The 11,389-nt window shown below is 51.6% G+C and overlaps 1 protein-coding gene across 3 annotated transcripts in view; it reads left to right on the top strand.

Moving 5' to 3' along the window:
* The first annotated feature begins 1,352 nt into the window (after nt 1-1,352).
* The window catches only part of bbox1 (gamma-butyrobetaine hydroxylase 1), a 58,500-nt gene continuing 48,463 nt past the window's right edge, over nt 1,353-11,389 (top strand). The window contains exon 1 of one of the 3 annotated variants that reach the window (XM_088296393.1): nt 1,353-1,499. The gene's annotated coding sequence lies outside the window, so the exon portion shown is untranslated. The remainder of the gene's footprint in view (nt 1,500-11,389) is intronic. The other 2 variants (XM_088296391.1, XM_088296392.1) reach the window with 2 other exon arrangements.

Here is an 11,389-nt window from a genome sequence, read left to right as displayed (position 1 = left end):
GGCCGCCCATTTTGTACCCTTACCCAAGCTGCCGACGGCCCTGGAAACGGCCAACCTCCTGGTGCAGCATGTGGTCAAACTCCATGGCATCCCGGACGACCTGGTATCCGACCGAGGCCCGCAGTTCATCTCCCGGGTGTGGAAGCGGTTCTGTCAGTGCCTGGGGGCGACATCCAGCCTCTCCTCAGGATACCACCCACAGACGAACGGGCAGTCGGAACGCGCAAACCAGGACCTTGAAACCGCACTCCGATGTGTTTGCCTGGACCAGCCGTCTACCTGGGTCGATCACCTGCCATGGATCGAATACGCCCATAATACCCTGGTTTCCTCGGCGACGGGCCAGTCGTCATTCCAGACGGCCTACGGATATCAACCTCCGCTGTTCCCGACTCAAGCTGGTACGGAAGAGGTTCCCTCGATCCAGCAGCACCTGAAACGGGCGCACCGGGCATGGAGAGAGGCCCGGGCCGCCCTGTCACGCACAACGCAGCGGAACCAGCGCATCGCGGATCGTCGCCGCCGCCCGGCCCCAGGGTACAAGATCGGCGACAAGGTATGGCTGTCTACACGCGACCTTAACCTGGCGGGGTCGTCCCGCAAGCTGGACCCGCGTTTCGTGGGCCCCTTCGAAGTCTCGGCCATCATCAACCCGATCTCCGTTCGCCTTAAGCTGCCTCCCACCATGAAGATACACCCTGTTTTCCACGTCTCGCTCATCAAGCCGGCCCCTACCTGCCCTCTGGTGCCACCTACCGCCCCGCCACCACCTCCGAGGATCATCGACGGCGATCCTGTCTACACCGTGAAGGAGATCTTGGACTCCAGGCGCAGGGGAAGGGGGTTTCAGTACCTGGTCGACTGGGAAGGCTACGGTCCAGAGGAGCGGCAATGGATCCCCCGCTCCTGGGTCATGTGTCCATCTCTGCTTCGCGATTACCACCACGCCAACCCGTCGAAACCAGGTAGTCCGCCAAGGGGCGTCCATTGAGGGGGGGGTACTGTCACAATCCATGTGTTTTTGTTGCAGCTGGGTGGGCGTGCCCGTCGGCGCGCTACCTCGGGACTCGGCCGCGAGCGAGACGCGCTCACGAGCCACACAGCTGCGACCCATGAAGCTAATGACTCACGGGCTATTTAAGCCAGCCACGCCGACACTCTCACGTCGGATTATTGACCGAACTTGCTCTCGCCCATGTGCCTTCGCCTACAGTCCAAGTTATTGAAATATAAACTTTACCTTTAACAGTTCAGTCAGCACTAGTAAGTTTTCGGGGTCCACTTATTTACATATGTCTTTGCTATTCATGCATAGGCCTTGATTTAGTTGTGGGTGCGTCGCTATTGTTGAGAGGCGTAGAAGCAGGTTGAACAGGTTGTTGCCTGCGTGAGTGCTCCCTCCTCTCGCAGGTTGACTGCTGAATCATTCGGGCTGATTACTCACTGAAGATAATTGTTGCTCGAGCACCTGTTCTCCTCTGAGAGGGCCTGAGAATAAGGTAAGGATTTACTAGGAAGGCTTGATTTGTCTCATTGTACAGCAAAGTGCAAGCTAAATGTCAACGTGTAAGATCAATGGACACATTTGTTATAAATGGCTTGTGATGTAAGAGCCAAGTCAATATTTCAAAGAGGAACTCAAAACAAGCCACAACAGAATTTCAAACAGCTTCAGACAGATACATTTTAGGATTGGGAACTGTAGAGTAAATCAACATAGAATAGAAAAGTTGTGCACAGCTTAGGCATTATCTGGCAGTTTATTTTTTTTTTAGCAGCATGGCAAGGTACTTTTTGAAGTTACAATCAAAACACTGGAAAAATATTTAGAGAAATGAAGTGAAGGAATTTAAGAGCAAAATAAATATATGTGACTTAAACTCGGACAAATTTAGCCGTTTCATGGCAGTAAAACCGCCGGATGACTTACGTGTTACACAAAAGTTTGTGGATGAATTCACGGATTCATGATGATTAGCATGTCTGTCTCACATCTATGAGGTTGTGGGCTCGAATCTTGGCTCCGGCCTTTATTTCTGGCATTTGCGTGGTTTGTTCATGCCACAAGTTTATGTTGATGAAGTTTGGGATTTTTCGGTAAAGATGGTTTTAATTTTAATCTGACCATCGTTTTTTCACATTCATTTAGTTTTTAATTAATTTTAGAGTGGGTTTGTTAGTTTTCCTTTGTTTTTGTTTTTTTCAAAAATGCTTCATTTTAGTTCACTTTTTATTTGTATTTTTTATGTGGCGTATTTGTTGAGTGCAAGATAAAGTCACAATAAATATTCTGTCACAAAAACTCACCAGAAGACACCAGTTTAAGAATGTATTTACTTACCAACAGATGAACAAACTCCCACAAACCAAATCAAACAGGTGGGGCAGGTCGGGTTAGATTAGATGCATCATAATGAACTATAAAACCATTCATTGAGTACATAATGTAGTATTGGATTCATTTTGAAAAACATTTCTTTGCTTAACTCAAAAATAGAGAAGCCGTATTTGTGTCATCTGGTGGTGCTGAGCGCTTAGTGGGAGCAAAATTCACGGGCTGCCAGATGACGTTGCTTCTAGGCAACACACAGTAAATAAACTACAATTCCCAAATGGCTGTCCTACCTTCCTTCTTCCTTACAGCCGCAATACCAAAATAAATATATATAAAATCAACCCTGAAAGATGAAAACATTTATTTGCTATAATTAAATTGAGTTATGTTAATTATAAATGGAAAATGTGTTTTTTTTTAACACAGTTATTTTATTTCATTTACAAAAATGTTTTTTCAATTTTAATTAGTTTCTTTTTTTAAACTATTTTCTCCTCCAGACCATGTTAACTTAAATGAAAACTTAACAGCCCATGGGTGTAACTGTTGTTGACCGATTAGCAACCAGTTCAGTTTGCACCTGGCTTTTGCCCAAAGTCAGCTGGGATAGGCAGCATCTCTTCCACAACCTTAATGAAGACACGCACTATAGAAAATGGCTGCAGTGGATAGAAAAAAATGATCAAGCACAAACACACAGCGTCACAACTTCACATACCTTCCTGTGGTACAGAAAGAATGCCAGTTCCTTCCCTTTGAGAGCAGCTCTACATGACGTTCCCAGTGACTTGCACTGTATCTAGCATAGACCTGTTTGATTGTGATAGCTTCCACTCACACTGGGTCTCACATTATGTTGCAGTTCGACAAGGCAAAGATAGTTGTGTGCGAGAGTTCTGGAAGAAATTGTTTTTCAGTCTGTTTGTCTTTGTATTGATGCACCGCCTGCCAGAGGGCGACAGGTCGAAGAGGTGTGAGCTCATTGTCAATTAGCAATGAGTGAATATTAAACTGCCATTACTTTTTGTCTTGTTTCAGGATTTGAAAACTAGTTTGATTGATTGAAATGAATAATTTAATTCATGGGGATATTATGTAATAATATCATGAGATTGTATATTCATTCGCAGTACATTTACTGCTTCAACTGGCATTTCGAGGACAACTATAAATTGCATGCGTTGAAAGCAAGTTTGAGAGCCATGGTTTAAATATTTAGTGCCAAATTTTACATTCATAGGAACATTAACTGCTTTCAAGATTCGTTTACATCTACCTTCATTACTGTTACCATTCTCCTGCTTAAATTGAATTCACTGTATATTAACTGACATAGTTTCTTCAATACAGTATTTATATTCACCTGTATTTTTACTTGAGTTTTCTCAGGATTACATACATTGCTCCCATTAGTAGGCAAACATAGTGACTAACTTGGAAGAAGAAAAAAACATGTTTCAGACTCAAGATGTTCTGAAAGTATTTCTGCCCTCGTTTCAAAAATCTTTTAGCTGCGGCAACTGATGATTAGTGTTGAAAGTAGCTGCTGTGATGATTTGTCTGTTTAGTAAAAACCATCACCTCCCACTGTCGGGGCTCGCCATAAGGCGAGAAGGAGGTGGACCCAAATAGGCGAGGAGGCAGGGATAAGGGTAACTTAAAGGGAGTTTATTAAATGAACAAACAAGGACAAAACAACGTGGCAGGGTGCAAAATACCAAAAGGCAAGCTAAACGTGACTAAACTGGAAACAGGACTAGGGACAAAACGAGACGGGATCGCACACGGCGGAGAGGAACAGGTGACGAGGGCTGGGAGCATGAACGAGAGCAGGAGCGGGAGCAAGAGCGTGAAAAGGAACGTGAACAAAACGTGGTCGTGGAAAGTCCGTAAATCGTGGCAGCAAGAAACAATGACCCGACAACGTGTTGTGGGTCTGGGAGGCTTAAATAGTCTGAGTCATTAGGGGAGCAGATAGGAATCAGGTGTGTGAGGAGGGTAACGGGGAACAGGTGCGTGGCTGGTGAGGACGAGTGCTGAGGGGAGGCGCTATCACAGCTGACCAAAACAAAAACAAAGTGCACATGGCAGGGAGGTGACGAAAACAATAACAAAACCGCATGACACGAAAACAATACAAAACCCCTGTCATGCCTGACGCGGATCATGACAGTACCCACCCCTCAAGGGACGGATTCCAGACGTCCCACAAAAAGAACAAAAAGAAAAACCATGTCCAAAAACGAGGGTGGGCGGAAGGGGTCGGGCGGTGGGTCAACGACCCGTGATCGAAGCCGGTCTGGCGGATGTCCGGGAGGCCAGACCAGCGAGTCCTTTCGTGGCCATTCAGGCGGCCGTCCGGGTGGCCGAACCCGCAAGTCCAGTCGTGGCCATTCGGGCGGGCGTCCGGGAGGCCAAACCAGGGAGTCCGACTGTGGCCATTCAGGCGGGCGTCCGGGAGGCCCAGATCGCCACATCGAGTGCGCCGCCGAGGCTGAGACGAGAAGCGGCGGCGGGTCGAGGGGCTCAGCCGAGGCAGAGGCTTGGAGCGGCGGCGGACCGGGCGCAGCCGAGACAGGAACTTGGAGCAACGGCTGGTCGTCCAGCCCCGCCGAGTCAGGAACGTGGAGCGGCGGCTGGTCGTCGAGCGTCGATGAGACCGGAACGTGGATCGGCGGCTGGTCGTCGAGCGTCGCCGAGACAGGAACGTGGAGCGGCGGCTGGTCGTCCAGCCCAGCCGAGTCAGGAACGTGGAGCGGCGGCTGGTCGTCGAGCGTCGATGAGACCGGAACGTGGATTGGCGGCTGGTCATCGAGCGTCGACGAGACAGGAACGTGGATCGGCGGCAGGTCGTCGAGCGCTGCCGAGACAGGAACGTGGAGCGGCGGCTGGTCGTCGAGCGTCGATGAGACAGGAACGTGGAGCGGCGGCTGGTCGTCGAGCCCCGCCGAGACAGGAACGCGGAGCGGCGGCTGGTCGTCGAGCGTCGACGAGACCGGAACGTGGATCGGCGGCTGGTCGTCGAGCGTCGACGAGACAGGAACGTGGAGCGGCGGCTGGTCGTCGAACCCCGCCGAGACAGGAACGTGGAGCGGCGGCTGGTCGTCGAACCCCGCCGAGACAGGAACGTGGAGCGGCGGTTGGTCGTCGAACCCCGCCGAGACCGGAACGTGGAGCGGCGGCTGGTCGTCGAACCCCGCCGAGACCGGAACATGGAGCGGCGGCTGGGCGTCGAACCCCACTGAGACAGGAACGAGGAGCGGCGGGGAATCGTCGGATGCCGCCGAGGCCGGAATGGGGCGCGATGGTGGGTCGTCGTGCGTCGCAGAGGCTGAGGCGAGATGCGGCGGCGGACCGTCGTCCATCGCGGGCACCGGGACCGGGAGCGGCGGCTGGTCGTTGAACCCTGCCGAGACAAGAACGTGGAGTGGCGGTGGGTCGTCGAGCTCTGCCGGGACCAAGGCGAGCAGTGGCGCAGGGTCGTCGGATGCTGCCGAGGCCAGAGCGGGGCGCGATGGCGGACCGTCGTCCATCGCGGGCACCGGAACCGGGAGCGGCGGCGCTTCGTCAGGCGCCGCTGAGGCAGATACGGCAGGCGGCTGCTCGTCGTCCACCACAGATGCAGGGACCGGGAGTGACGGCTGCGGCCCGGGTTCTGCCGAAACGTGAGCTTGGGGCGGAAGCAAGGCGTGCCCCGCTCGAACGAGAACTTGGGACGGACGCCGGACGGGCTCCGCGTGAACGTGAACTTGGGACGGGAGCAGGATGTGCTCCCCCTGAACGCGAACCTGGGACGGACGCACAACGTGCTCCGCCTGAACTTGAACTGGGGACGGACGCACAACGTGCTCCGCCTGAACTTGAACTGGGGACGGACGCACAACATGCTCCGCTGGATCGGGAGCTGGGGTCGCAAGCGAGGCGCCGGGACGGGATTCGGCCGCCGACGGGGAGCCGTGACACGGCTCAAGCAGCCGACGGGGAGCCGTGACACGGCTCAAGCAGCCGACGGGGAGCCGGGACAGGGCTCTGCCGCCGGCGTGGAGCCGGGACAGGGCTCTGCCGCCGGCGGGGAGCCGGGACAGGGCTCTGCCGCCGGCGGGGAGCCGGGACAGGGCTCAGCCGCCGGCGGGGTGCCGGGACAGGGCTCAGCAGCCGGCGGGGAGCCGGGACAGGGCTCAGCAGCCGGCGGGGAGCCGGGACAGGGCTCAGCAGCCGGCGGGGAGCCGGGACAGGGCTCAGCAGCCGGCGGGGAGCCCGTACAGGGCTCAGCAGCCGGCGGGGAGCCCGTACAGGGCTCAGCAGCTGGCGTGGAGCCGGGACTGGGCTCGGCCCCTGGCGGGGAGCCGGAACGGGGCTCGGCCGCTTTCGGGGAGCCGGAACGGGACTCTGGAGGCTGCGGCTGACGTGGAGGCGGCGTGGTCTGCGCAGTGGGGGCTGCGTTGGTCACTGCTGCTGGCGTGGGGGCGACAGCGGGCCGGGCGCAGCAGTCGATCTGGGCATAGCCGAACCTGGGGCCCTGATCCCTATCAGCCTGCCGCCAAAGGGAATCAGGGGAACGGGGAACACGAGGGACCGTGACTACTGGTGCTGGTGATCGTGAGCCGTGAGACGCAAGGGGGACGTGACAAGGCATGGGGACCGACGGTGGACGAGGTGCACGACGTGAGCGTGGCTTACGTGATTTGTGGCGTGAGGCGCGCGAGGTAGAGTGAGAGGTGGTCTCGAAGAACTCGAACGAAAAGGGTGTCAGGAATTGCTCGGAGGAAGGAAGGGGACTGGTCCTAACTGAGCCCGGGTTGCGCTGGGCGTCTAACAGGGCGTAGATGTACTCTGCATCGTCCTCGTGATCCGAGTCAACAAAAATGTGCGGGGCATAGTGCTCGGAATCATCGATGGGGTCGGCAATTAGTAGGAAGTCAGTGGGTGAGGGGGCATGGTGCTCAAAATCGTTGTCGTGACCCGAGTCGACCCCCACGTGAGGGGCATAGTGCTCAAAACATTCTGTTAACTCATAATCAAAAAATGCGTGAGGAGGTGAATCGGCCTTGCGGTCAAAATTGTCGTCATAATCGGGATCTATGATAAGGTGGGGAGGAATGACGGGTAAGAAGTCGAGGGCGTTACCGTAAAACGAAGGAGAGGTAAGGGGCTGGTCGGCAGGCTGATGAGGGCGGTTGTCTGTGCGGCGGTGTCCGTGACGCCGCCGCGAGCTCCTCGCTGGGTCCTTCTTTTTTGGTCGGGTCATTCTGTCGGGGCTCGCCGTAAGGCGAGGAGGAGGTGGACCCAAATAGGCGAGGAGGCAGGGATAAGGGTAACTTAAAGAGAGTTTATTAAATGAACAAACAAGGACAAAACAACGTGGCAGGGTGCAAAAGAACAAAAGGCAAACTAAACGTGACTAAACTGGAAACAGGACTAGGGACAAAACGAGACGGGATCGCACACTGCGGAGAGGAACAGGTGACGAGGGCTGGGAGCATGAACGAGAGCAGGAGCGGGAGCAAGAGCGTGAAAAGGAGCGTGAAAAGGAGCGTGAAAAGGAGCGTGAAAAGGAGCGTGAAAAGGAGCGTGAAAAGGAACGTGAAAAGGAACGTGAAAAGGAACGTGAAAAGGAACGTGAAAAGGAACGTGAAAAGGAACGTGAAAAGGAACGTGGTCGTGGAAAGTCCGTAAATCGTGGCAGCAAGAAACAATGACCCGACAACGTGTTGTGGGTCTGGGAGGCTTAAATAGTCTGAGTCATTAGGGGAGCAGATAGGAATCAGGTGTGTGATGAGGGTAACGGGGAACAGGTGCGTGGCTGGTGAGGACGAGTGCTGAGGGGAGGCGCTATCACAGCTGACCAAAACAAAAACAAAGTGCACATGGCAGGGAGGTGACGAAAACAATAACAAAACCGCATGACACGAAAACAATACAAAACCCCTGTCATGCCTGACGCGGATCATGACACCCACAGATTCTCATTCTCCTGCTTCCTATTAAAATCTTTCCCCGATGGACCAGCAGAAGTTTCTTGTCGTCATGCTTTTCACGGAATCGTGTACACATCTCAAACACACCATCAATGTCAATAATTCCAGCAAGGGGCTGCAGCCGTCCAAAACCCAACAATGAGTGAGTTTTGTGATTCAGATTTACTTTTGAATGAAGTGAAATATTAAAAAAAATAGCAATATTAATTCAGTAAGAGGGCGGTATGGTGGGTGAGTGGTTAGCACGATGGCCTCAAAGTGCAGAGGTGCAGCATTCGATTCCAGCTGCAGCCTTCCTGTGTGGAGTCTGCATTTCTCCCCGTGCCTGCGTGGGTTTTCTCCGTGAACTCCAGTTTCATCCCACATTCCAAAGATATGCATAGTTGGTTGGACACACTAAATTGTCCCCAGGTGTGATTAGCATAAATGATTGTGAATGGATTTGTGAGACAATTTAGAAATTCTGGAGAGTCTGTGGGTTTGTTGTTCTATTTGGAACATGATACGTGCAAATAGGTGGTTGCTTTATGTAAGGATATTAGGGCAGCAACAAACGATTAATAATCCATTCATCCAGACGTGGGCAAACTCAGGCCCGGGGGCCACATGCAGCCCGTTAAACATGTTATTCTTATCCCTTTCAAACTTGAAAAATATTAAATGAATAAAACTTGTTCATGTTTTATTTTCTAAATACTGTGGTTTTTCAAAGACACATATATTGTTGGAAGGCTTTTGTTCACTTTCATTTAATATTAAATGCATATTTATTCTCCTTTGAGGTGAGGTTACCAAAACACTCCATCCATCTGCTCCTGGTTCGGCCCCGCTGTCAAATTTTAGAACCCATTGTGGCCCGCCAATCAAAAGGTTTGCCCACCCCTGGATTAATCAGTCACTTCTTGAGGGCACACCGCATGTGGGTGGGGCCATAGGGATCAGGTAAAATGTGAGTGGTCTGATCCTCGGGTAGAGAAGTTGTCTGGTGGAATGTATCGCCCAATCAGTGAAGGAGCCTGAGTTGGTATGCGAGGTCAACACATTCCAACTAAACATAGTCGGACTCGCTTTGACACATAGCTTGAGCACTTTGACCAGTCCTCTTTAGAGGGGTTGGACTCACTGCCACTCGGGATAGAGGCACCGAGCAGGTGCTTATTGCTCCTCTGCTTTGTGACTGTACATTGGGGTTGACGGTGGGGAGCCTCTCTCCACGGTGGGAGGATGGGTTCTGTCTCTTGTTCGTGCTTGAGCACAAAACAACATTTCAAGTTCCTTGGAAAGGCTTTTCTGTACACCATTTTTTCTGAGGGTTGTCAATGATCAACGTGTGCAATGATTATGAGACCTGGAAGGGCATGATTAGGAGGTCCCACCCCCAAAACCCAAGTGGTGGACATCATGGAAGACCATGTTTAAATATAACAGTGTCCACACTTGCCCTTTGAACCTGAACAACCTAAGTCGCAGTTCCATGATTGACTTTTTGGTTGTTTCATCGGACTTGGAGTTGTAATGTTGGACAATCCGGTGAAGAAGGGGCCATATGCCAGTCCGACCTGGCAGAGCCAAATGTAAGGAGGAGTTTCAGAATCAGAATCAGAATGCCCTTTACTGTCACTATACTGTGTACAATGAGATTGGAGAGCTTCCCCTCCCCAGTCCAAATGTAAACAGTAAGGGATATAAGGGCTACAAGTACAAAAAATAACATTCCAATGATGAGTTTTTTTGTTTTTTTTTTACGATATTGAGAGCCCTGCCGAGGCACCGGGCGGTGTAGATGTCCGACAGTGAGGGGAGAGGGCAGCCAATAATCCTTTGCGCTGTTTTGACCGTCCTCTGGAGCCTCACTCTGTCCGCCTCAGTGCAGCCGCTGCACCAGGTGGAGACACAGTACGTCAACAGGCTCTCGATGGACGAGTGGTAGAAGGCCAGCAGCAGCTTCTTGTCCAGGTTGAATTTCCTGAGGACTCTCAGGAAGTGCAGACGCTGGTGGACCTTCTTTACCACTGCTGTGGTGATGTGAGTCCAAGACAGGTCGTCGGAGATCTGTACTCCCAGGAACTTGAAAGTGTGGACCCTCTCCACACACACGCCTTCGATGCAGAGGGGGGGCGGCACCGTCTTGTTCCTCCTGAAGTCGATGACGATCTCCTTTGTTTTTGCAATGTTGAGTTGCAGTCTGTTGTCCTCGCACCAAGCCGTCAGTCTCTGGACCTCCTCTCTGTAGGCTGTCTCGTCACCTTCCGAGATCAGACCGACCAGTCGTAGGTGTAGAGGGCGTTTAGGAGAGGGCTCAGCACGCATCCTTGAGGGGAACCAGTGCTCAGCGTACGGGTGGAGGACGTGTAGGGGCCGAGCAACACAGTCTGGGGTCTGTTGGTCAGAATGTCGTTAATCCAGATGCGTGTGATGATGTCACATGCGCCTTTATCATTTCACCCCACCCAGATGATTTTCAAAGTGCAATACTTAGTAAATGATCATGTGTATCAATTCGAGAGACGTTTTTGTGACATGGATATTTTATTGTTTAATACAACATATTGAAATTTTGAATAATCATGTCCCATACACTTTAAATAAATGTGAGAATATGCCCAAATAGTAATAGCTGTGTCCCTCATCCTTGATAAATATTTTGTGCATTTGTCCTACTTTATGCTTTTAAAATGTCAAGTGTCTGGGAAGGTGTTGCTTTATTGCTCTGAGACTCTCAGGGACTCCAGAGTGCATGGAAACATCTTCATTGCAGTCGCCTGCAATACAGGCGATAATAAGGCCTTTTCTTTACAAGCAAATGAAAGAGAAGTTTGTTTTATCCATTGATTGTTCAACGTAACACAAGCGGTGCTACATAATTAGAACTGTAAAGAATTACTATAATTTTTCCACCCAGGGAAATGGGTGAGGAGATTCTTTATCTCTTAAAGTTGCTACAGAAGCCGCTGCTGCTTATGTGATACAAAATTATTTTTATTGGAGTTGGCGATCATGTCAGTTTGTGATGTCCCTTTTCTCTGCATTAGTTTCTTTTTTTTAACTGATTCTCTTCAAAATATGTCAGCCACAT

This window comes from Idiotropiscis lumnitzeri, chromosome 5 (genome assembly GCF_059441095.1).
Source record: "Idiotropiscis lumnitzeri isolate Australia: NSW breed Sydney's pygmy pipehorse chromosome 5, RoL_Ilum_1.0, whole genome shotgun sequence".
NCBI lineage: Eukaryota > Metazoa > Chordata > Actinopteri > Syngnathiformes > Syngnathidae > Idiotropiscis > Idiotropiscis lumnitzeri.
This window is presented reverse-complemented; position numbering and strand designations above follow the sequence as displayed.